This window comes from Bactrocera tryoni, chromosome 1 (assembly GCF_016617805.1).
Source record: "Bactrocera tryoni isolate S06 chromosome 1, CSIRO_BtryS06_freeze2, whole genome shotgun sequence".
Lineage (NCBI taxonomy): Eukaryota > Metazoa > Arthropoda > Insecta > Diptera > Tephritidae > Bactrocera > Bactrocera tryoni.
Genome location: NC_052499.1, coordinates 45,860,027 through 45,887,417, shown reverse-complemented (window position 1 = coordinate 45,887,417; position 27,391 = coordinate 45,860,027). Strand labels below are relative to the sequence as shown.

The window sequence follows — 27,391 nt, the reverse complement described above, 5'->3', positions numbered from 1 at the left end:
TAGCTATAGTAGTTTCCGAGATATGTACAAAAAACTTAGTAGGGGGAGGGGCCACGCCCACTTTTCCAAAAAAATTACGTCCAAATATGCCCCTTCTTGTGCCAAATTTCACTTTAATATCTCTATTTGTGGCTTAGTTATGACACTTTATAAGTTTGCGGTTTTCGCCATTTTGTGGGCGTGGCAGTGGGCCGATTTTGCCCATCTTCGAACTTAACTTTCTTATGGAGCCAAGAAATACGTGTACCAAGTTTTATCATGATATCTTTTACTCAAGTTACAGCTTGCACGAACAGACGGACGGAAGGACATCCGGATTTCGACTCTACTCGTCACCCTGATCACTTTGGTATATATAACCCCATATCTAACTCTTTTAGTTTTAGGACTTACAAACAACCGTTATGTGAACAAAACTATAATACTCTCCTTAGCAACTTTGTTGCGAGAGTATAAAAAACTGAATGATATAGTGATTGAAAATCGTCAGGCAAGTCTGAGAGAGCCCGATATCTCTCGCGAGTCCATTCGTGATTTTGCTGGATATTTGGGATATGAAACGCGTTTTTGATCGACTCGTCCCGATAAAGTTGATTTTTTTTTTCAAAAAGACTACCGTAAACAGGTCTCTTTGGACATGCTGGATCGTGCGAATTGCGATTCCACATTTATGGAGAACATTATAGCTACCGATGAGACATGGGCTTATGAGTTTTACATGCAAACAAGTCAAAAATCACCGGATTGAAATCAGTTTAGAATCAGAAGAGGTATGCAAAAAATCGCTGGAGGCCATCCTAAATAGTGCTTACGAGAAATATTTTGAGGAAAAGTTTATAATCTTTTCAGCGCAGATTGTTTTCTCATATAACTTTTTCGGTAGCTTTGACCTTCAGTCCTTCATTATTCAGCTCTTTTTCTTTTTGTCTATTTCACTCTCTTTCCGACTTTAGCTGAATAAGCACAGTTATCAATCAGTTAGTGCTTTACAAAATATATTTAGTGACTTTTGAAAAAAAAAATGGTTAAGTGCTTAGTGCACATTTTTGTGTTTAATGGACTCATAGACATTTAATAATATTAAATAGTATTATTAAACGATAATAAATAAATAAATAAGGAAAACCATTTTTCTGGGATTGGTCAATAAAGGGTTAGTTCGAAATGTTAAAAGCCATGGCTTTAGTGTATTATTATAAAAAGCTGGACAATCAAATAATTTTGAAATGTTTGCTTAAATAATAATTATCTGTACTTGAAACGTATTAACACAATTGAAAAGTTATATCGATATCGATTTCTCGTGCCTGATTTAAACACTAAACACTAATTTTATTCAATGACATCATACCGAATTCTCTTCAGATGCGTACAAAGACTTAGTTGGTCCGAATCCTTTTGAAAATTGGCAAATTCTACCATTAGGACATAATCAACAATGTACAACTTTTTAGTTCGAATTAACTGTTAGATAATACAATATAAAAATGAAGCTGTTATCGATTTCAGCGTTCAAAACATTTTTTTTAAATTTAATTCTTTTAAATTTCAATTGCAACCAAAAAAATAATTTTATAAAAACAAAAATAAATTAATGTAATTTTCAACCAAATTTCATTGCAGTTTGACTGAACCAACTCTGAACTTTTTTGTGGAACTCCAAGTAAGTATATTATATAATTTTTTTATACTCTCGCAACAAAGTTGCTAAGGAGATTATTATAGCTTTGTTCACATAACGGTTGTTTGTAAGTCCTAAAACTAAAAGAGTCAGATAAAGGGTTATATATACCAAAGTGATCAGGGTGACGAGTAGAGTCGAAATCCGGATGTCTGTCTGTCCGTCCGTCTGTCCGTCCGTCCGTCCGTCCGTGCAAGCTGTAACTTGAGTAAAAATTGAGATATCATGATGAAACTTGGTACACGTATTTCTTGGCTCCATAAAAAGGTTAAGTTCGAAGATGGGCAAAATCGGCCCATTGTCACGCCCACAAAATGGCGGAAACCGAAAACATATAAAGTGTCATAACTAAGCCATAAATGAAGATATTAAAGTGAAATTTGGCACAAAGGATCGCATTAGAGAGGGGCATATTTGGACGCTATTTTTTTGGAAAAGTGGATCTCGGAAACTAATATAGCTATGTCAACCAAACTCTACAGAGTCGTTTTCTTCAGGCATTTCCATATACAGTTCAAAAATGGAAGAAATCGGATAATAACCACGCCCACCTCCCATACAAAGGTTATGTTGAAAATCACTAAAAGTGCGTTAACCGACTAACAAAAAACGTCAGAAACACTAAATTTTACGGAAGAAATGGCAGAAGGAATCTGCATCAGGCTTTTTTTAAAAATTGAAAATGGGCGTAGCGTCGCCTACTTATGGACCAAAAACATATCTCGGGAACTACTCCCCCGATTTCAATGAAATTCGGTATATAGTATTTTCTTAACACCTTGATGACATGTACGAAATATGGGTGAAATCGGTTCACAACCACGCCTTCTACCAATATAAAGCTATTTTGAATTCCATCTGATGCCTTCTCTGTATTATATATACATTAGGAACCAGTGATGATAGCGGAATAAAACTTTACACAAATACGGTATTTGAAAAATATGGAAATGACTGATAATGAAATCTCGATTATCACTTTATCGTGCGAGAGTATAAAATGTTCGGTGACACCCGAACTTAGCCCTTCCTTACTTGTTTGATATATATTTTCTTATTAATATACAAATAATATTTGAATCGAATATTTATTGATTTATTTTTCAAGAAATCCCTTAAATATTCAGCAAATTTATTATCTATGATTGTGTACTGCTGAAATACTTTCTTTCAGATGCTATTCGATTTTTTATATATAAAATAATAATGATTTTGTTACGGAAGTCAAACAAAAACTATATATTAAGACTATCTAAACACACCACACCGAACAAAAGCAGTTAAAATGAAGATTAAATCAGTTCATGTCATATAAAATCAAGAAATTTGTGTGTAATGAAAAAGCCAAAAGCCAGCGTCTTGTAAATGACTTAATCTGAAGTGAAAACACAGACTTGTGACCGGATGACTCGTGCGCACTAAGTAGTGTCAAATGTCAGTAGTGACATAAGTAACAATTAGACACTCAAACGCTTGCCGGCTGCCAAAGTGCGAATACACGAGCACACTCGAATGCACTTGCACCCACATAACTAGATTAAAACAAAAACAAAAAATTATTAATTTATGTTTAGAATATTTTGTTGTTGTTAGTATGTGCTGTAATGCAGGGTCCTGTTGTTAATGAGCGCACAAGTCTTTCCAATGGCTTGCGCTTTGAAAACCAGAAAAAATTATAGAAAAAACAAATTGCAAAAAAAGATAAATATACAAAATTAAATCACCCACAAATTAACAAATTTATACCTATTTTCATAAATCTTTGCATTGGCCATTTCATTAGCATGCAAAGCCGCGCTGTGGTCACCCGGTTATTCGTGCTACAACAACTAATAATTTGCATCTTGTTGCATGAAGAAACGTGATTTCGTTCGGCAGTCGGCCGCTACTAAGTTTTTCAAAGCGATTTGAATCAATTTGAAATTTATCGCGTACCAACGACGATCCATGACAATTAATTGACACCTAACATGGCGTTTGATTGTCATTTGCATACAACTGTCAGTTGACTAAATGCAGACCGTAGCCGCAGTCACGTTTAAATATTTAATAGCCTTTTATGGATACATATCAGAGCCTAATGGCTTGTATTATTTGTATAAAGTGTTTTTAAAATTTTGTGGCGTAATAATTTATATCTTTCAACTAACTAATTGGCGGCCGGCGCGAAAGAGCAAAATTTATTTTTCTATTTATACAAAATAATCGGCCACATGTGGCAATGCGAACTTATTAATACCTTCAATAAAGTAAATAAGTTTGCCACGAAGTATGTTACAGGCAGAAGGAAACGTCGTAGACGACATAAAGCAACGGTGTTTTCAATAGGCACGTTACAAAAGTAGATCGATAGGGACGGCAAACGACGCCATATTTTTCCCGATCTTTTGACATTTCTTTTCAGTAAGATTTGCCATTTAATCATGTAAAGATATACGATCCAAACCGTTGTTTGTTGTTGTCGAAATTATTAAAATTTACTACAGAAATTTGGAGGCAGTGGAATCAACTTTAAGAGCGCTACGTCCAATTTATGATTCAGATCAACAATTGAGCGTCTAGTGGAAAAATTTGTACTCACAGTGAGACAAAGAAGTGCCTGTAGTGTCGAAAGTATTGCTGCCGCTAGCGAATCAATTGGGGAAGACGGTTTAGTGCGGTTTATGGACCGTCGGCGTCCGTGATGATCAAGACCGACACGTTACTGTGAATGGGAAACGCGACCGCTCAATGATAGTCTCATATTTCTAACCTGAATTGGATGATATGGACTTGGACAATATGTGGTTCCACCAGGACGACGCCACAAGCCACACAGCGTATGTCACAATCGATTTACTGAAAACCAAGTTTGGTGAATGTGTTAACTCACGAAATGGCCCAGTCATTTGGCCGCCTCGGTCGTGCGATTTGACGCCGTTAGGCTATTTCCTGTCAAGTCTATTGTCTACGCCATCAAGCCAGCGACGATTTATGAACTTCGTACGAATTTCGAACGTGTAATTGCAGCAGTATCGCAGTGGTTTATACTTGAAAACCGTCGAAAATTGGGTTCAGGGTATGGACTTATACAAGCGTGCCCGTGGTGGCCATGCAAAAGAAAACGAGTTTCATACATAATGGCATCAAATGTACTTTCACAGGAATAAAGCGCTCTTATTGGAAAACCCATTAAATGATTTGCGTGATGAGCTGAGTCAATTTAGTCATGTCCGTCCGTATAATCCTAAAGTTTTTGAAATTTGTCGGAACCACCGTTATCAGACCACTGTATCATATAGCTCCCATACAAACCGAACGAAAAACACCCAGTCCTTGTAAGGAAAACTTTTTTATTTCACAAGATATCTACCCGAAATTAAATTTGGATTATTCTCCAAAGCAACGATATAACCACCGAAGAAATTGTTCAGATTGCGCCACTTTAGCAAATAGCTGCCATACAAACTTATCAATCAAATTCTACTCAATGTATGATAAGCTGTTTTATTTGACTTTATATTCCCGAAATTTGAAACGGCTCATATTCCAAACCAACGATATAAACTCTCTACATATTAGTCATATCGGACCACTATAACGTATATCTATCAAAAAAAAGTTCTTGTACAGAAGGCTTTTTATTTGTGAAGCGTATTCTAGCCTAGGTGAAACCGTAGTCAATTTTTTTTTTTGTTTTACATAAATTTGCTTTGTATGGCTTTTGGCGAGAATTTTTTAAAAGCCTTATTTCTTAAAATATATGTTTGCAATTCGCTAACATATGTATTTTTTCAACTCAAAAGCGTTGATATTTGCATTTAAGTAATTTGTGTGTGTTGGTTTTTTAACCGCAGTGTTATCTGCATACTTGTACTGTAAACTTTTTGTATTTTTGAACACTGATTCTTATGTAAAATTGAACGAGGAATCGAATGAAAAAGTCAATTTTGAAAAAAAAAAATTGGGAGAAAAGCACAAAAAACGGGATTTTTGGGGAAAAATGTTTTTTTTTGGATTTTGAAATTTTTTTGGGATTATGAAAATATTTTTATCAGAAAGCTGAGATTTTTTTACATAAAATTGGATAACTGCAAAATTTTTTCACTCAATTTTGAGGTCGCTAAAAAATAAAAGAAATAGTCTTTTTTTGTTTGATCTCAATTTGAATTGCGCGCCAAAAAACAATGGAGCAACTTTGATCACTTAAAAGTTTACAGATATTCTTATTTTGGTCTATATTATGATATTCTAAAGTTTCGTTAAAATCGGAGAACCACGGGTACAAAACCATGTCGCCAATTGATGGAATGGCCCATATATGACTTGAATAACTTGGATTATGTTTTCTGTGATATCATATTTTTGAAATTTGATACCGTTAGTATTTAAGTATTGCTGCTTTTACACATAATTGACTGCTTACCCAATTAGTAAAATATGAGAAGAACAACCGAATAATCACCTTTTTGACAATTATATGTGTTTGACACCTGAATTTTGTTTTTCCAGTTTTTCAACAGAGTATTTATTGACAAGTAAATGTAATTGATATATGTAAGTGTTAAAAGATCTTTAACCCACTTAAGCTGAGGTGCGTAGGTATTTTGACTGCCAATGAGAATTCGTGTATTTTGTTTTTCCATATTTAATCAGATTATTAAAGTTACAGTTTCTAGGGTGTTTCTAAAGATAAAATTAGAAAGCACGCCTGGAACAGGTTTATCAAAATAATGAAAATGTTTATCATTAGCTTAAGTGAAATTAAACTTTTCTAATTTAGAAAAAGAAAAATATATGACTGCAAACAAAAAATAGTAAGACTTTGCTCATAATTTCAAAATTCTTAATTTATTCTGCAAAAGCTATGTCGTCGTAGTAATACCTCGAAGTAATACCACTTGGCCCCATTACACTTATGCCAACGTTTTTTCCAATCCTCGAAACAGTTGTTAAAATCAGTTTCCAGAATAGCCTTCAATGCCTGTAGCGATTCACGGTTTCCTCAAAGCGGTTGCTTGAGTTTGCTGAATAGCCAGAAAACACATGGGGCTAAATCGGACGAGTACGGTGGCGAAAAACTCACGAAGAATCTATGAAGTATACGACGGTGCATTATTGTGGTGCAAAAATCAAGAATTGTCGGCCCATAAATTCGGGGCTAAACGGACAAATAGTATTCTTTGTTTACAGTTTGGAAGGTCGGAAAGTATTCGGAGTGCACCACATCTCAATAATCGAAGAAAACTCTTAACATAAGCTTGATATTTGACCTGATTTCACGTGGTTTTTTTGGCTTAGGCTCACCTTTGCCACGACATTTGTCTGTTTCCGCGTCGTAGGCATAGATCCAAGACAGTTCGCTAGTAATAACACGTTTCATGACATCCTGGTAGTCGAAAATCATTGTTTCACAGACGTTAACGCGACGTTGTTTTTCGAAAAATTTTAGTGATTTAGGATTAGGAATTAATCGTACTTTCACGTTTCTTGGCCCAAATGATCTTTCAAAATGATTTTAACTGATTCTTCTGATATTCCAATGATGCCAGTAGGAGCTCTGACTGTTAATCGTCGATTCTCAAGCACTAATTACTTTATTTTATTGACGTGTTGATCGTCAGTGGTTCATCGTCAACGCTTTCTCAAGCCTCTTTGAATAATTTGTACAAAACAAAAACACTTGCTCGCAACAAAAAATTATTCACAACATTCTGAACGTTTCGACACCAGAAATTTGATTCCGCACACAAAATTTAATGGAACTTTTTTGTTGAGTAATTTCACTCATCGTCAAAATCACCGAATGCAATTTATGTACTTCTGAAAGACAAGCGTAGTGATTATTTTGATGTGCCATTGGGCGCAGATGTCACTGACAGTCATATCAACAAAAAATACATTTCGACGAATGGGGTTTCATGTGAAATTGAAATTAGGAAATCTTACTACTTTTTTTCCACCGCATAAGAACATCTCCGTGCCTATCGTTGTGTTTATAACGAAAATATCGGTCAGCCTGAGAGATAACTTAGCAAATTAAGTAAAGGTATAATTTTCCGTATACTGAAGCTTAATAAATGTGTACCATAAACCAAATAATATATAATGATTTTCGCTATCTATTTAACTGTATACCTAATGCATTAGTCAATGTATGAATTATTTTACTAAAATTGGAAAAAAATATATTCTAAAGCACAAAGCATAGTATAATGCCAAAATGTACTCAAATCAGTCGAGATCTTCTCCTAAAATCAATATATTAATAATTATGAATTTCTTGCTTTCGGTTGACTTTATAAAGTATACCATATTTGTATCAACATGAAAGAATTTGAGCTTAATGAATTTAAGTGAATAAGTTATTTTGATCCGCCTTACTTTAGCGGCAGAAATTACGGATATAAGTTTTGCTCCATCAGTCATATGCTTAATATACTGATTTTCAGAATCAATGATATGATTGTTTGATTTATTTTTTCTTAATATACGTAACGTAAAAGGAACGAAATAAAAGATTTCCAATCAGTTATTAGCAGAACAAGGTTTCGATCCTCGGACCTCTTGGTTATGGGCCCAGCACGCTTCCACTGCGCCACTCTGCTGCTTAGCAACTATGTATGCATGTATGAGTAACATATTTCTAAAATCATCCCTGCAAATACACCCATTTTATTGCACTGGTTTTGCAAGTGATTGGTGACTTTGTCGTTGAAAGCCTCGATTTTTTTAACTTGATCTAGATTTTTTTTACAAAGTTGGAAAAATAAATCTAAAATATTTCTTCATATGTGACCTGGTCTGGACCGTGCGAAAACTAGTTTTCTGGGAAAAGCTGTTAAAAATAATCGTCAGTTTCTCGTTATCTCATTAATTGTTCTCCTTTTTTTTGACACCTAAGCCCCCTTTCCGTAGACCAGGTCACATATATGTATATATTTTGAAATTCCATTAGAGGTATGTATTACGAAATGAAGCAAATCTGGAAGAATGATTGCTGTTGTCTTAATGCTTGAAGTTGTCGCATCAAATTCAGTTAAAATTTCGAGAAGGTAGATGGCTTTATTAAACAAAACACTTACATTTTTTCAATTTACTTCAATTCATTCAAGGTTCAATTTCATATCTACCAGACTCCATCGTTGAGGATTCTGATTCTCAAATTAAGCAGTAGATGGCGCCGAAATATTTTTAAACATTTTATTTGAATAGTTGGCTTATGTTTTGAAACTTGGAGGCAAAAGATTTTCTAAAATTGTATCTATAGATATCGCCGTGTTTGAAGTACTTCTCAGTTTAAACTATGTATATAATAAAAAAAAATTATTTTCTTGATAATAATGTGGCCTGCTGTCAAAAATTAATAAACTCATGTCAATAATTCGCCTATGTCGACATAGATAGATATATAGTAGAATTGAGGCTTTGCACTGCGACCTATGGACTATTGTGCCCTACCTTATAACACATATGATCACAAAGGCCTAGCATCCTGAATAATTCTAATTTATTGAATATACCATAGTTTAATAGTGAAAAAGGGGCAATTGATCAATTACTAATAAAAAATTGTATTTCAATCATTTTTTTGTGTCCATTTGTTTATAGAACACTTTACATTATTTTGACATTATTTCATTTATTTGGATAATATTTAGGCTCCAATCAAATCAACTTCAATCAGCTTTAAACTCACAGAGTTAATATCAATTTACTGATTGCAAGCAATCTGTGCGTTACATACTCTACATATTTTCAAATCTGCCCCCTTACCCTCCACCGCTTCCTCCAACATTTTAGTATCATATTTGCGTCGTGCTTCGCAAGAAAAGTAGTTCAGCTGCATCTAATAGCAAATGTTTCACATGCAATTAATGTTAATGTGCCGTGCGGCAAACAAACGATATCGCACACACACACACACCAGTTGAAAGTGACTACGCCGCCTCGGGCCTACTCCACTCCATTCACTCCCAGCTGCAATCACATTTTATTTATGCCTTGCCATATTCTGCGGTTTATTTGGCAGCAAACTTTTGTTGTTCTTCTTCTTCTGCTTCGACTCGCTAATAATCACTTTTGACTCTTTGTCACTTTTCGGCACTCAAAATGCCGTTTGGCGGCGTGTAGCGTAGTTCTCCACTCTACATCTTTATTAGTGGAGAAAATGTCAACAGCATTTAATGTCTAAGCCTTGGCTTGTTTGTGCAATTTTGCGGTTATTTACAATAGCGCTTGTTGTTGTTGTTATTGTTTATTGTTTGAAATGTTTTGTTTGACATTTGTGGTGGCAAAATGATTGCCGACTGCACACTCACATGCATAGTTTCACTACAACTTAAGAGCACAAGCATGCATGTGAGCTTTTGTTTGTGTATGTGTGTGTGCATATACGTGCGTGTGAGCACTGGTATTTTCTTTCACAAGAAGCCGAAAGTAATTTCTCAATCTCACACTATTTTCTTGCACTTTCTGCTTTTGCCTATATACGAGTATAGATGTACATACATAAGTATGCATATACATATATAAACTTGTGTATATAAAATTCGCAGTGGTAAAATTTTCGAATCTTCATAAGTAGGTGATCTTAATTTGCGCAAATATTTGCCAACTTATATGTATCTATATATGCAAATATGCATTTGTTCATACATATAGTATATGTTGTATGTATGTATTTTCAGTTATGTATGAACATCTGTGCATCTGTGCAATTTTAGTGTGAAATATTTGCAACAGTTTGCGATTTGCCATTTAAATTCGTTTTATTTCCACACATTCTTTCATCTAAGCTCATAACAACATTTACGATGTGCACTCATACAAATCGACATTGATAAACATACATGAATACTTATATATAAATATAGTATAATGAATAGTTTCTTGCTGGCGCTGGAAAAGTGAAATTCCTGGAAAGCGCATTTTGGAGGTGACTGGTAGTACATTAGGATGAGCCAAAAAAAAATATTATTTTCCTTACATATCAACGTTCCCTCATATGTGAAATCAAAATCACAATGCACCACCTGTTAATATTAATATATTAAGAGTTCAAACTTTATCAGACTGTTTTTTCTATCATTTCGGACAATATTTTTGTGTTATCTAAGGATAAGAAGAAAATAAAAGATTTTTTTGACCCACTCCAATCTACATGTAACCATAAGTAAACGATTATTTATTTAGCACAATAAACTCACATATTTATTGATTTGCTTACCATTACCATTACCAGATTCTTTTGACTGTTTCCAAATAGGGGTGTTGAGTAATCAAGAAAGTAATCAAATTCAATACATACATATGTATTAACAATATAGATGTATATGTACAATATAGATGTATATGTAAGTATGTATATATGGCAGTTTTCCGTTATACTTTAAAAATGTTTGTGCTACGTAATAGTTTTTGTACTTGTAACCTGCAAGCCAACTATTGGTTAAATAACCGGTTAGCTACCCTACAGAGCTGCCAGAGAGTTCTGTTAAAGCTTCTATCAGTTTCTACAGGCCCAACTTACAATTTATAACTGAAATTTTTGTCTCAGTGTAATCTATAATCCCTTTTCTACACAAAGGCCTTATTTGTTACACGGTGTGTAAACGTTTGCTTCCGCGCTAATTCCTTCAATATATTAGAGCTTAACTTGCTGAGTTGTAATTTCAAAAATATCGATAAGAAAAAGGTGTCAAGATATCAAATACAATATACATATATATTTACCTCTTGAGATGTTTGCACTAAGTTCAGAGTTAAAATTTCTCTCGAATGTCGTGGCAGGGTGGTTAGAAGAGTTCGCTACCGCTATTTAAAGGGGACCTTGATTTTATCTCTGCATCAACTGAAACTTGGTTAGACCTGTTCGTTACCGCGCTATCCAAAAAGGACGTGGATTTCATCTCTTCATCAACTAGCGTTATTTTCTAAAAACTGTCCGAAGGATTTTCGAAAGTTTTCGTGAAACATTAAAAATATGCAAATTTGAAACTCAACCTCAAGATTAATCTCACCTAAGTGCTAACTGACAAGTCTTCATTTAAAGTAAGGAAAGTCTATTCAATTCATGTTAGATTAGAAAAAATAATTTTGTGGAAGCTTTCGCCCGGGTTTATAAGTTTTCTAAACAAAGCATAGGAAGGGATACATGATATTTCTTCGGTAAAGCAGTAAATAAAGAGAACTTTAACGAATTTGAGTTCATCAGACATGTTTGAGAAATATCAATACACAATATTAAAACCCCGATTAATTTTAAACCAAACCATGCTCACGAAATGGTGATGTATTGAAAAATGTCGTTCATATTTTAAATTATCAGACAGTATTTAGAGAATTCATATTCCATTCAGGATCTATGAATCTGGATTCAGAATCTATGATCTACGTTTGTACCAATATCTCTGAGAAACACTTTTCGGGAACAAACATGAAATAGTAATTTTTTATCGACATCCGTAGCTGCTGGCGCACTTCATCTGCCCAATCGTACAAGAAAAATATCTTGACGGTTAATTGTTTTAACAAAAGAGCTACCAATCGAAATTTTCAATTTCTACGGTTCAAAGTTCTTGTGGGTTGTCAGAGCAAGGTAACATCCGAATCTTTAGATTTTACAGTAATTCTAAAACCATTGGTGAGCAACATTCGGGTCATTTTACCACGCAAGATGCTTGAAATTTTTTTGGGTTAAATGAAAAATGTAGCAAAAGTAACTCATATCGACGTTGAAAAAAGAAAGAAATAAGAAAGCCAACACCTTGCTTCGTGCCAACCGCGATGAAAGTGTTATTTTGCTGGAAAGTGCAAAATTGACCTTGGATAATACTTATTTGTATCGAACGACAAGACCATTGTTGCGTTGCGTCCTTTAGTGATCTGTGTTCCGGTTCCATTTAATATATAATAAATAATTAGTTTTAGAGGTCTTCTGTAGAGCTGTGTTTTCCTCTCCTTACATAATAACTTTGGATTTACCATGAACACTAAGCCTAAATTTAATCCTCATGTCAATACAGTGACTTAGAAAGTTAAAGATGCACTTAGTTTTGTTCGAGGATGGTCTAAAGAATTGAGAGATCCGACTGTTATCATGTTAAAACTATTTTTAGAAATTTTGTTAGAACTACATATATTGGTATCGAATCTTAGTTTTCAAATCGATTCTGACAAGATATTTTCCCTTACAAAAAAATTTTTCACATTCTATGTTAGAGCATTTCCAATAAAATTGTAGGATGTGTGTTTCTCGCAGCAAGTAAACGAACCATTCCGCCGTATATGCTATGCTTTTAACACTCAATCCTGCACTTTTAATACACCCGACTCTCTTTTCAACGTTAAAAAAAATATGTATTATTTTCTCTTAATAATCTTATAACTCTTGCAAACAGGTGCTACTTTGAACCGAGTAAGCAAATGAGAAGCAAAGTCCTCTATCGATGAACAAAAACCAAACTCTATAAGTCACTCATTATTCTCGTCCTGCTGTATGGTGCAAAGGTATGGACGATGACAACATCTGATGAGTCGGACTTTTCGAGAGAAAGGTTCTGCGAAAGATTTATGGTCCTTTGCGCGTTGGCCACAGCGAATATCGCATTCGATGAAACGATGAGCTGTATGAGATATATGACGACATTGACATCCAGTTCTGAAATTATTAGACGCAATACCCGCCGGGGAAAGAAGAAGAAGATCTCCGCTCCGTTGCAAAGACCAGGTGGAGAAGGACCTGGCTTCGCTTGGTATCTCCAATTGGCGCCACCTTGCGAAAAGAAAAAACGACTGGCGCGCTGTTGTTAAATCGGCTATAATCGTGTCCGCATAATGAGTGTGAAACTCTATCATTTTTAGTTGTAAAAAAAAACTGAAAACTACTTTCGGTGATAGTTTTACGGTGGAAAATTTGACGACACTCATGTCAGTCCACTAAAAACTGCAAGGATGTCAGCGAAGCGACTGCCTCAATCATGACAAAACTGATGTCAGTCCGTACCATAAAAGAGACTTTTATGGCTTATCACCCGCACGAAGTAATACTTAATCAGGTGGTTTCATGGGGAGTCTGTAGTTTGGAGTAAGTTTGGATTAGCGTATTGAAGTTTCGTACTCCGGCTTTAGATGTTTTTCACTACTTAAAAAACAAAAAAATGGAAAAGGGCTACTTTTGAATAATGGCGAATCGAACAAGTAACTAGCTAATTTATTGTCACTTTCTCATGTATGAAGGCAGCGCTGAAGCTTGGCGCGCAGATAAAGCACAAATCAATATACTACGTACTCGTACATATGTATAGTATATGTTTACTTCGAAATAATATTTTTGTTAGTTTTGAAATTTTAGTCACTGAAAGCTCACTCACCGCTGCTGTCTTTATAACTTGCTCTACATTTGCTTCATTATTTCAAAATCATATGGAGAGTGTTTTGAATATTTTCCATGTCTTTCTGTGTTGTTCACCAAGTAACGGTAAATGCATTTAACCAAATGTGTTGTACGAGCGATTGCGATTGTTTATTGGCAGTTGCACTGAATTGACTTTTCAAGTGTGTTTTCCATGTAAAAATTACCACTTTTTAATTCATATTTCTCCAGGCAGCAGGAGGAAGAGGAAAAATCACTTTTTCACAGTAATTGAAAAATTCTAAATTTACAGTAAATTGCAGCTGGCTTTTGTGAAAGTGTGCTATGAAGGCCCGCACACGCCTCCATGTGCAGGAGTCTATATATACAATAAACATAGAAAAATAAAGGCGAGTGCATCAATAAGGCAATCGAATGTGTGCGCGTATGTGCACATATCTATTTTGCTGTTGATTTATTCCGTTTCAATTAAACTAATTGACTTGCAGCGATCGATTGGTGAATGCATATCTATTGGGCTCACTCGATATGCTTGTGATGTCTAGCACAGACCCTTCTGCTTGTGTATGAAACTGGTGCTGAGTTATGTTCGAACGATTAGCTGGGCGAGTCGAAACAAATGTGGGGCTTTTTGGCGCGTATGCAACAACAAAAATCGAAATAGAAAAATTTATATCAATTTTAAAACAGTGCGCACTAGGTCTGTATGTCAATCGAACGCGCTGGCAGGCAATGCCGTGCTATGTACTCATGAAAATCTTCACTTTAATTTCTTTACTTCTTATTTCAATTCTTTGCACTTGTTGTTGCAGCAAGAAACATTTAAACGGTAGTGCACCTTTCTGCTAACTGCAACTGCACTTTAATTTTCAATTAAACATCACTTTTAGTTACTTATTCCGGCTGTCTTCTGTGCGCTTTGTGCACTTAGTGCGGCTTTTGCTGTTGTTATTGTGTTCTCAGTTTGCCACCACTTTAAGACTTCGGAAATGCCAAAGAAATCTTTGGAGTTCCGTTATTGCAATTTGCTGAGAGAACTTTCGATATTTCCAGGCATTTTTCTTTTGCCTTTATTGGACCAGCCATCTTTCACTTTACTGTTGACCGCAACTAAGTTGTAGTTTTTGTCTTTTGAGCTAAGCAATGTGGGTTTCGCACAGGCATACTTATACAGGGTGAGACATGTTTGACACTGTTGGCTAAGTGTATGAACGCATTGTAAGGGACCGCTGGAGTTAGCAATTCAGAAAACCGGTGGAATATCCAGGAGACAATATGGCTTTGATACAGAGCTCCACCATTGACAACACTGAACAATGTCGACACTGCGAAATGCGCAGTAAATGGCAAACGATGGCAAGGCGAGGCTAAAAAATATTAGAGTGTGAGATTCTTTCTCAGCCACAAATAGCTGGGTGTAATACTAGACTAAGATTCAAATTTAAGAATGCACTTCTGGTAAAGCGAATAAAACCCTCAACGCCTTATCAAGAATGAGGACAAAAAAAAGCTGCATGTATGGAACACCGACGGCTTTTACTCGCAAAGGTAATCGCAGACTAATGCCGAATATCCATTCGTTAGTAAACAGACTACATGGGAACCCGAATTTCCACCTGTCCCAAATACTGAGGACATGTACATGGGTGCCCAAGAAGCTACCTAAACAAATTCCATCTTGACACTAATCCGAACTGTCCGATGCGTACAGAGTGCTGAGAAAGAAGACTGAACATCTATCCTTTATCCGACGTCTATTGAAATTTCGTATACATCCTTCATGTACATGGTAGATCACTCGCGATTGCAAGTTTTACGGATATTTGGAACATTTTTAGCTATCAGACTCCAGAAGGGAACCTAACAAGACCGAAATATCCCATTCAATACAATTATTGATTCACTTTTGGTGAGATCCTTAGTCAATAACAACACAAAATAACTGGTATTGTTTTGAATTTCGTACTTAAGACATAGCTTTCAATCAAGAGAAATGTATAGTGTTTAATCTAAAAAGTTTAAAGATAAAAAATTAATACATCTTCAGACTTCGAAGATCATAAAAAAGCAGCATCCGAAACAATTATTTAAAACCTGGTAAAGGAAGAACTTTTATATACTTGAGTCTGCCATTATCGAATGACCACTATAGGGCATTCCAGTTATTCTGAACTACAAAACATGTGCCATTACATACATATAAATGCCTCGCATCGATCCCTAATGTACTTCCATTTGAGCGCCCATATAAAATATATGTATATATTACACACCTAAAACCACCCTGTAACCCTTAACACCCACACCTACCACACCACAGTAACCGCGCACAGCTAGAACTTGCATCCGGCTACCCGCAGCTTCCACTCGTACAAAAGCAACAAATAGAAGCAAACAAAGTGGTGGTGGCTTTAATTAAAAAAGTGTTCGTCCAACCACCGGACTAAGGTCGGCTCCGAAATTCGGCGCACTTGGTCAAACCAGCAACAGCAAAAGTGTGGAAAAAAACAATAACATTTGGTCGCGCAGCAAAAACACGCGCACTAAATCATCGCCAGCGGTGAAATGCCGGAAGTGCATGGTCGCTTGACTCGAAAACGCGCTGAAACGGATGGATAAGAGTTCGGTAACTGTTGATAGCGCTTGGCTGTTGTGGCGTAATAGTTTAAGTGCGGGTTTACGTGAGTTTTGGAGGCATTCGTCTGCTGTCTTTGCCTATCTTTCACTTTTCGTTCGTCGCCGCTTAATTGCAAACGAAGTTAAGACGGCTTTTGCTAGCATAATACACAAGAAAAGCGAAAATAAAAAACAAAAACGTACAATAAGGTAGCGCTATTGTTAAAAAGTTTTTCTGAAGTTTCCGCAAAACTGCGGGCTATGAGCTTTCAGCGTACGGATAGACGAGACAGTTTTAATGGGCTTTTGTAAAGTTGGTTATAATAAAGGAAGAAATATATTTTTAGGTTATGAAAATGAATTAATAACTCTTGTATTGTGTACAATTGGCAGTAGTTTTCTTAACTTTTTTTAGTTATTGTGAAGGGATGACACTTTCCGTTTATAAATTTATCTTTCAAAATCATCGTCGTATCGCGTCTGAAAAAAACATTACCCTAAAACTTTTTTAACTTTTTACTTAACTCGTTGACCGCTAAAGACGTGCTTTGCTAAAGCCTCTCAGATATGTTTGTGACAAATTCTAAATTGTATAGAGAAAAGAGTCCCCGGCAATTAATATAAAATTTCGGATTGTGTTACTGGCATTCCACTGGCGGGTAGGTGGTAGAATTCGCCAGCGGTAATTTGCCTCGAAATTTTGGCATAGTCAGAAATAGTGCTATAACACTCAGTTATAGACTCAGTTGTAGACTTTAAATGAGATTCCTTCCAATGAAAAAACATTTTAAGTTCAAGCGACAAATATCATCAGTCATTGAGTTTGATGGGTGCTCAACTGGTAGTAGCAAAAGCTACAAGGTCTGACCGGTGTCTTAAATCTGGTACCACGGGATGCAGTTACCCCTTTTTATTACATATCATCTATGATAATTCAATACAGCCTTACTTAAAAACCCGAACATCTCGAGAAGTATTAATGATAGCGATTTTGATCTCTTCTTTTTTGTAGCAAATAAAATTTCCTACAATTTTGGCATGAACATTTGTTCTATAACTCTTGTCATTTACGAGATATATACAAAAAAATGCGAATATCGTAGAAAGATCAGGTTTAGAGCCCCGTACTACCTCGCCGGTGTGAGTTACGACTTTGTTGCACTGGGCACTTTTGTAGAGTGAACAACTCTGAGAAATATTCGTTTAAAGTCAAAGGGCCATAAAACATCTCTGATCTGTAGGAATTTAAAGATAAAAAATCACGATTGTGGTGTATTTTCTATGGAAAATTTTTCCAAGGCAGTTCCTAATGTTAATATTAAGGGTTAAAATTTTCAGGGAATTTTTTATAGAGTATTTCCAAGGAAATTTCGTGACGGGATTTAAAAAATTTTAATAGTTCAAAAAAAACACCCTAATGTGATATGCTTCGAACCTTTTGAAACATGAAATTTAAAGCAAACCGCTCCGTTAGCTTTGCTTTCTCCTACCTAGATAAGGAAGCGAAGCAAATGGGCCTGGTAGGGAACGAGGGTAAGACGAAATATTTCCTGTCACCAAACAAATAACAGTCGCACTCGCGACTTAGCTGCCACGTCACTGTTGACATATAAGTCATAACTTTGAAGTTGTAGATAATTTCGTCTATTCCGGAACCAGCATCAACACCAAAAACAACAGCCTCGAAATCCAACGCAGAATAACCCTTGCCAACAGGCGCTACTTCGGACTAAGTAGGCAATTGAGAAGTAAAGTCCTTTCTCGACTTCGAGTGACTCATTATTCCCGACCCTGCCATGCTCCAAAGGCATGGGCGATGACAGCATCTGATGAGTTAGCGTTACGAGTTTGCGATAGAACGGTTCTGCGGAAGATTTATGGTCTTTTGTTATTCACAACGGCGAATACAGCAGCCGATGTAACGATGAGCTGTAGGAGATATATGTAACTACGACGGAATTGACATAGACCGCGGTTACGCTACCTGGGTCATGTCGTCCGAGTGGATGCAAACACTCTAGCTCTGAGATATTTGACGCAGTACCAACCGGGGGAAGCAGCTGAAGAGGAAGACCCCCACTACGTTGGAAGGACCAAGTGGAAAAGGACCTGGCTTCGATTGGAATCTCCAATTGGCGCCACCCTGGGAAAAGAAGAAACGACTTGCGCGCTGTTGTTAACTCTACTATAATCGCGTAAGTGGTGCCGACGCCAATAAAGAAGAAGAAGAACGCACATGTTGGCCGATATGTAAAGTACCAATATTTACACCAACAACAATACCATCATCGAAATTCAACGCAGAATAACTCTTGCAAAAAGATGCTACTTTCGACTGACAATCGAGAAGCAAAGTCCTCTCTCGACGAACAAAAACCAAACTCTATAAGTCACTCATTATTTTCGACCCTGCCATGCTGCAAAGGCATGGGCGATGACAATATCTGATGAGTTAGCGTTACGAGTTTTCGAGAGAAAGGTTCTGCGGAAGATTCCCACTACATTGGAAAGACCAGAACATTTGAAATCTCCGTTTGTCGTCAAACAGCGAAAAGTAAGAACGACTGGCGTTATTATAATCGACAAGCATCTTGTAAATAATATCGATTATTATACTATGGTGAATCTACTAATTTCATGCGATCTTAATTCTTGTCAAAGCACTCACGCTTTTTATCAGAAACTTTGTTCTTAAACAAATATTACAAACACCACTCAAGAAGCCAAAAGCCAGAAGCGTCATAAAACGCAATATTATTGCAAAATAAATAATTTTTCGTAGAAATTAATCTCAATTATATTTCAGCTCCTCAAAATGACTTGCAAAGTTCTTTAATCATAAAATTTGTTAAGTTTGCCCAAATCAATTTCATTTACGCATATGTACATATATATTTTTTTCATGTTTGTTAACCAAGCAGATACTTGCGCATATTCATACAACAATGAAGCCGCCATAATTAATGAAACAACTTGATTAACGAAATTTTACGATTCATGCCACTGACGAATCCTTTTCGAAGCTGTCAAAGTCATAATAAAGAAGACTTGACATGCTTCCATTTAAACGAATTCGAAAGCAATTTAAGAAGAGATTATGAGTTGTGACACGACGATAAAAGAAAACAAAAGTAAATGAGTGCGTCAATAAATTACATAAAAAAAAAAAACAAAAAACAAAACAATATAAAAAAGAACAAAAACAACACAAGTACCGACAACATAATCAAAAACCAATTTTGAAGCCGCACACCCCGCAGTTCGATGCAGGAAAATGCCTAAACCATTTCGCTCTTAGCCGCCAAGGTGCTTAGCTAATTTTAGTAGCTCATTAAGTGCTGTGATGTGATGTTATTCACTCAACGGTGTTGGCTCATAAAATGAAGTGCTCAACGCGTTCGCCCGCAAATGCTCGGGGCCATAAACAAATTACAAAAAGCAGCGCAAGAAGTGGTTGCGGTTGGAAGGGAGCGGGAAGTAGGAAGGCGGCCTTTTCATTCAACCAATTATTTGTGATATTCATGACCTTTAATAAAGGACTTATTTAAGTATGCCTGTACAAGAAAATACCATTTTCCTGATGCTGAAACGTGGCAGGGCACTGGTCGAAGCTAATTGCACATTTTGTCGGTTTCCTGAAATGTTAACATAATTTTTAAGGCTTCAAAATGCTAGTAAAAAGTTATTTGATTACTTGAAGAATGTCGTTTGCGGTTCATTTGACATTTCTAAATTCAAAGTTTTCAATTCCTGAGTTGCGAAAATATGGTTTTGATGAAGCAATATTCGTCTTAAAAAGTGCAAAGAGCTTTACTGAAATCTACGATTTGAAGGATCTGGCGGCATTTCCCTTATATACAATGTAGAAGAAGTTCCATCACGCTTAAAAGTCAGCATCATAGCCAAATGAAAAATATTTTATGGGCATTCCTCCTTTTCCTCCTCCGTAAGCAATTATTATTCCTCACTCCGAGAGTAAACCTTGTAAGACCATGTTTTTTGTGACTTCAGGGTTAAGCTAAATAACAAAAAATAGCATGAGGTTGACGAAATTTGTATGAACTTCAAAGAGGTTTGTCAGTGTGGTGTATTGAGTATTGAGGGATTCCCACAGCTTGATTTTGGTGTACTGAGGTCTTATTGTAAGTCAAATGTATATGTATGTCAGCAAAGAAATAATCAACGAACGATTTTCAGATTGAAAAAGGACTGATTCAACAATTTGCTGTTTTCCAGCATTACTTGGGTTGACTTGTCAGAAACAGCCACATTACATAAATCAGTTTTAAAGACCGTAAACCATCACATTTATGTCTCAGTTTATAAGTTTTTTTTATTCAGGAAAAATTATCTACTCACTGATCTGTAGTACTCATATAACATTTTCTTTAAATTTTAATAATCTATGAGCTATCGTAAAAAATTTTCTTAGGAGCACTTCACTTTTTTTTGGAATATTTTCCTACTGGTATGCTATGAGGTTGTTGGTTCTAGGTTTTCTTACTATTTTATTGTTGTTTTTGTTTTTTGTTTGCTTAAAAATCAATTTTGCCATGCTTGATCATAAACAGACCACTAACTATTCGCGGCAACAAAGTTGCTTTTTCCCACTCACTGCCAATAACAACAGAACAGTCTAGAACGGAACGATAATTTGTGGCATTAGAAGAACTAATGGCCTCTGCAGCTCGTCTGTATTAAGTTGCTACAAATGTGTGCACTTTGTGAGCAAATAAATTCTATATGAATGCTTAATGTAGATTTGTGTTTAGAATTGCTTAGTCGCACTCTTATTTCCTTTTCCACAGCTCACTGTTTGCATCTCCACACACTGTGCTACTTTCAGCCTATTTTATGTTCACAATAAATAATTTAATTGCTTATAAAATTTAACAGGAATGGTTACGGATTTAATGGAACGGGGTTTATTGAGACATTAGAAAATTCCAGCTTTTATTATTTGATTTCTATGGAAAATGCATGTTTGAAAATTTTTCAATTATTTTTAGAATTGCACTCAGCTACTGCCACATAAATGTATTGTGGAGAATCTCAAAAAATTATTATTTGGAAAACATAAATGTAGATAAAGGATGTCCTAAAATCTCATCGTGGTTTTTAAGTACTCTTAGAATCTTGAAAAATCTATATATAAAGCAAGAAATATATAAATATATTCGGCGCTGCTAAACTACCGTCCAGTTGGAGGTCATACAAGACTTATGCCATCTCGGAGAACAAATTGATTTTTATCTGCTGATAATACACTCGGAAAAAATAAGCTTGTATTATGTGGAAAAAGCTTGCACTACACCATTAAATTCTCCTTCAACCAATCAGCTATCATTCTATTGACATTAACTGACTAAGTGACGCGGTTATGGTGAATGCAATAGCCGTTGGATAGATACATGCGATAAGGCTTTTTAAAAGATATGTGTGTGAATATTTCGAAGAAGATTTTAATGTGGTAAATATACTTTATAAAAAAACTTAAATAAAAGCTATGTGCAGAAGCTTGTAATTACTTCTTTAAAAGTATGGCTCTTTTTACTTTAAGTACATGAAAATACCCAAAATCAAGCTTAGTAGCAAATTTGATGCTTCTCGAGGTGATATTTATTGGCGCTAATGATCGAATACCTATTTTGGTCACATATCTTTTATAGTTGTATGTTTTTCTTACAACTACAAAATAATAAATTCTTTTTGACAGAAATTCGAGAAATATTAACAAATATGTACCACAGCAATCAAACTTGTAAAAATAATTGCGTCGTTTTTTTCGAATTTCACTAGCATCTGTATATCACCACTCAAGAACCATTGAACCACCGCAAATGTGAAGAATTTGCTGATTTTTCCATGGAACAACTTGATAACGATAACGATTGTTTTAATGATTCTTTCTTCTCTAAGGAGGCTCACTTTCATCTGAGTATGAGTATGGATTCGATTCTGATGCGAAGAAAATCCACAAATTACATTCACCTAAATTGATAGCCTGTTGTGGTGTTTGGTCTGGTAGAATAATTGGTCTGTTCGTCTTTCGAACTGAAGTTAATGACATGGTTACTGTCAATGGAGAGCGGTATAGTTTCGTGAAAACAAAATTTTTATGGCCGCAATTGGAAGCAGTTGGTTTTGCCTACGATTATTTCCAGAAATTGTGGCATTGACTGGCCTCCAAGAAGTTGTGACTTAAAACCATTAGACTACTTCTTGAGAGGTTATTTGGAGTCCTTACAAGATTAAATTGACGCAAGAACTAAAGCCGCTGGACCACCACAATCGTCGTAAGTTTGAGAATTGGGCTGAGAAACAACTTGAAAATGATCCGGAGTTTCATCGAAAAATCACCTTCAGCGATGGGGCTCATTTTTGGCTAAATAACTTCGTCAATATGCGTAATTGGTCAGGCGGATAGCTGCACATGGAGTACGTAGCCACCATTCCATCCGGAAAAATGACGGTTTAGTGCGCTTTATTGTACGTCGGCGTCATTGAGCCGTACTTCTTCCGTAATGATCAAAACCGGCACTTTGCTGTGTATGGGAATTGCTACCGCTCAATGATAAAGAATATTTTTGGCTCGAATTGGATGATATGGACTTGGACAACATGTGGTTCCAACAGGACGGCACCACAAGCAACACGGAGATTGTCACAATCGATTTATTTGGTGAACGTTTTCTATCACGAAATGGCTCAGTCAAATGGCCGACTCAATGGTGCGATTTGACGCCCTTGGACTATTTTCTGATAGGCTATGTCAAGTCTATGGTCGATGCCAACAAGCCAGCCACGATTGATGAGCTTCGTACTAATATCGAACGAGAAAGTGGTATCGGCCGATTTATGCTTGAAAACCTTAGAAAATTGGGTTCAGTGCCTGGACTTCTGCAAGCGTGCCCGTGGTAGTCCTGCGAAGGTATCCATACAAAATGGCACCGAATGCACTCTCACAAGAATAAAGATTTTCAGAGTTTTGGATATCAAACCGGTTTTGTGCCGCTCGTTATATATGTACATTTATAGTGAATCCGTGCTTCATGTAGGTAACACTCAGCCTAAAACACATGTTCCGCAACTCAAGGCCAGAACAATAATATGGATTCAGGAAGGTCATTAAAAAGTCGATGGACGATATGAAAATATATTTCATGGAATAAGAATACCTATTATCATATATAGTACAATTTTACAAAAACCAAAATTAATGCAAGTTTATTGCAACCAATCCGCATAAATTCATTTTCAGCAAAATCCAAAAGCTGCAAAATAAATGTTAATTGCTCACAAAAATATGTTATTGAACATATTTTACTCAAAATATTTTGCATTCAATTTTGTTATATTATCATTACAGCTCTACTATTATAAAGTTAGACATGTATACATATGCATATATGTATGCTTGTTATTTCGCTATTTAGTAGTCAGTCAAGGCCCAATGGTTCCTAACTAAATTTTATTGCTTCAAATCCTTGCATAAATTTTTGCAGAAGCCATTTCAACAAATGCAAATCATTTAATATTTAATTACCGATGAGCATAATAGTATTAATTTCCGTACATTAAACAAAGCAGCGCAGTCACGCAAAGCAGCGGCGACTAATCAAAATGACGACTGCCCGGGCGATGAGTGACGAGTAATGACGAATGAATGCTGGCGCATAATCTGCCAACACACCCACTCACCTCAACGAAGTGGCTTCTGGGAAAGGCTATCGTTATTGGCAGCGCAGAAAAACAATAATTAAAACAACAACAATAAACAATAAGCAAAATAAACACACAAAAGCGCCAATAAGTTGCATATACATATGTACATGCATAAGTCAAGTAAACAAGCGAGCAACAAAAATAAACAGCGAAACATTGTCGCTGAAGTGGGCAGGAGAGTGTGTATATGTGTGTGTGTGCGGCCGTGTGCTTGTTTAAATATAGCATTTTAATATTTTAAATCTCCGCGACATGACAGCGTATTATTTGTAGTTTCTCATAAGGCAACTGCTGAAAATCGCGCCTAAGTTAATATTAAATATTTATTTTATTTATTGCGCTTAGTAAAGCGCTCGCAGCGGTCATGATGCGCTGCATGGAGGTGTTGCGCTGTTTGTTTTGCCATTAAAAAAATATTATTTCTATTTTTATAATTTTTTTTTGTCTCACAATAAATGCTTCATTAAACAAATCGCTGCCACGAGAACGCCGCGAAGATGCTGCGGCATATTTTGTATTTGTAATATGCCTGCTATTTGGTTGCAGACACGCGGTGGCGCAAGCGTTGGGAATGGTTAGACGTGACTGGGAATTGTTCGGGCGTTAAAGCATGAACACGAAACTGTTAACCAAATGACATTGTTGACATTTCGTGTCATGCCTGACAGCTCGTGATTTAGGTGCACAAGTAGGCGGCCGCTAATGCCTGCAAAGCGAGTGTAATATTTTTTTAGGTGAGATTATGAATTAGTGTAATCTGTAAGTTCGATCCGAAATAAATTGCCTTTCGAAATATTATGGCTACTTACATATGACAAAGTGCACTTTTCGCATTTGCCACCAATAATTCTCGCATAAGTAAAACGCAATTTATTAGCCAAAGCACTTACAGCTCATTAGTGGCGCTATTAAAACTGTGCGATATGCATAGCACAGCGCGGCTGTTATAGCCATACATATAAATTACTAATGCAATAGCGTGTTGAAAATATTTATTTGCATAAGTGCAAAATACTGCAATTTAACAACACACACTAAAATTAATTAAAACAAAACCAATTAGTTTTACAAAACAGCCAGTAATTATCAACTTGGCAGTTCACTGGAAATTATGAGCACGAAAAAAATAATAAACATTTTTCACTTGGACTAACTATCAGATTGTTTCTAGTTATACCCTGAATAGAGTATATTAAGTTTGCCACGATGTTTGTAAAGCGCTAAACGAAACGTCGGAGAACCTATACAACATATACATAAACGATCAGCGTGACAAGCTGAGTCGATTTAGCCATGTCCGTCTGGCCATACGTCTGGCAGTCTATACATAAGTATATACGCGCACTAGTCTGTTAGTTGTAGAGATATCGACCTGAAAATTTGCACACGTCTTGTGGTCACCAAGCAGCAGCTCATTTGATAGAACCGCCAATAACGAACAAGTAAAGCATATGTCTGTCATACAAATTGAGCGATCAAAATCAAGTCTTTGTATGGAAAACTTTTTTAATTGATAAATTATCTTCAAGAAATTCGGCATAAATTATGATCTAAAGAAATTGTTTAGATAGGACAACTATATATACCGTAGTAGCCAAACAAATTCAAGGTTCGGAATCAAGTTGTTGTACGGCAAACTTTTTTATTTGACGAGATCTCTTCACTAAATTTCGCATGGGTTATTGTCCAAAGTATCGCTACAATATAGGAGTAAAAAAAAGACTGATCAAACTCAAGTCCTGGTATGGAAAACTGTTTTATTTGACAATGTATCATCGGGAAATTCGGCACAGCTTATTATCTTAAGTATCTCTGTAATCTTAGAAAACAATGTTCAGATCGGACGACTATAGCATATGGCTGCCATACAAACTGACTGATCAAACTCAATTTCTTTTATGGAAAAATTATCTATTTGGTAAATTTATCGTCACAAAATTTGGCACGGATCATTATCTCAGGTGTCGCTACAATCTCCGAAAATATTGTTCAGATCGGACCACTATAGCATACAGCTACCATGTAAACTGACCTATCAAAATCAAGTTAATATCTTTTCATAACTATTTACTATATAAATAAAAACTGCACTTGTAAAGGGTATTATATTTTTAACTTTTTTTCGTTTTGTTTGCATTTAGTGTTGCGTTATATAGCATTCGCCACACACAAGGGCGCAGCTAAATAGCGCTGATTGCGGGTTAGAGATCAGCGACCAGATCAACGCGATCAGTAAATGCTTAGTGCATATATATATGTATATACATTAGCCGCAGCACACTTGGCTACATACATACCCACGTATCATCTACGTATATTTACATTTGCAGTTATGCACTTGGAAATTCTCACATTGCACATTCGCATTCACCTTGCGCGCCTTTCAGCGGCTCTTTCATTATGCTTTACGGTTTTATTTGCAAAATAATGCACCGCAATCAATTCACTAATCTCGCAGTAATCACACCATTGTAAGTTAGTCGCTGCTTGTTCATTTAGGCGATTGTTTATTTATGTGCAATTTACAGTTCTGCTTTGAGTTTGCTCATTGATATATTGATACCCGCTGGAAATGTGCTCAGTGATCGGGAGGCGCTCATGACTTTGTTGATGATTTCTCCTTAGTTATTGATTTATTTTAGTTTATTTTTGGAAAGCTGGAAATTTTTAATATTTCTGGAAATTGTTGCGCCACGAATGTTTTAAAATCTCAAAAAAATAACTATTTGTATACTATATTTGTAAAAGTTCTCAGATCTGATGTTATTTTCAGGTATTATATTAGCGTCAAAGTGATGAACTGTTTAATTTTTTAAAATTTTTTAATGGATCAAACTTTTTTGCAGTGTTGAACATGAAGCTTTTCGCACAAAAGTCGATTTAGCAATCTTCCTCTGTCTGTATGTAGGCGTCCCTCAGTTTTTTATATAACGATCTGAATTTTGTAAAAGTCCTTTTCGTCACAATAAACTGCTTATTTCCCCTAACTGTCGATATTAGACCAGTATTTATTT

General features: G+C 35.8%; 2 protein-coding genes across 5 annotated transcripts in view; one reads left to right on the top strand and one right to left on the bottom strand.

The window, feature by feature from the left end:
* The window catches only part of LOC120766771 (synapsin), a 155,222-nt gene that overhangs the window by 63,194 nt on the left and 64,637 nt on the right, over positions 1-27,391 (bottom strand). The gene's annotated exons all lie outside the window — the stretch shown is intronic.
* The window catches only part of LOC120766772 (tissue inhibitor of metalloproteinase), a 62,232-nt gene that overhangs the window by 23,552 nt on the left and 11,289 nt on the right, over positions 1-27,391 (top strand). For 2 of the 4 annotated variants that reach the window (XM_040092452.1, XM_040092455.1), the window contains one exon: positions 1,624-1,663. The exons of 1 other annotated variant lie outside the window; for it this stretch is intronic. The gene's annotated coding sequence lies outside the window, so the exon portion shown is untranslated. Of the gene's footprint in view, positions 1-978; positions 982-1,623; positions 1,664-27,391 lie in introns of all 4 variants that reach the window. One more of the 4 variants, XM_040092454.1, reaches the window with a different exon arrangement.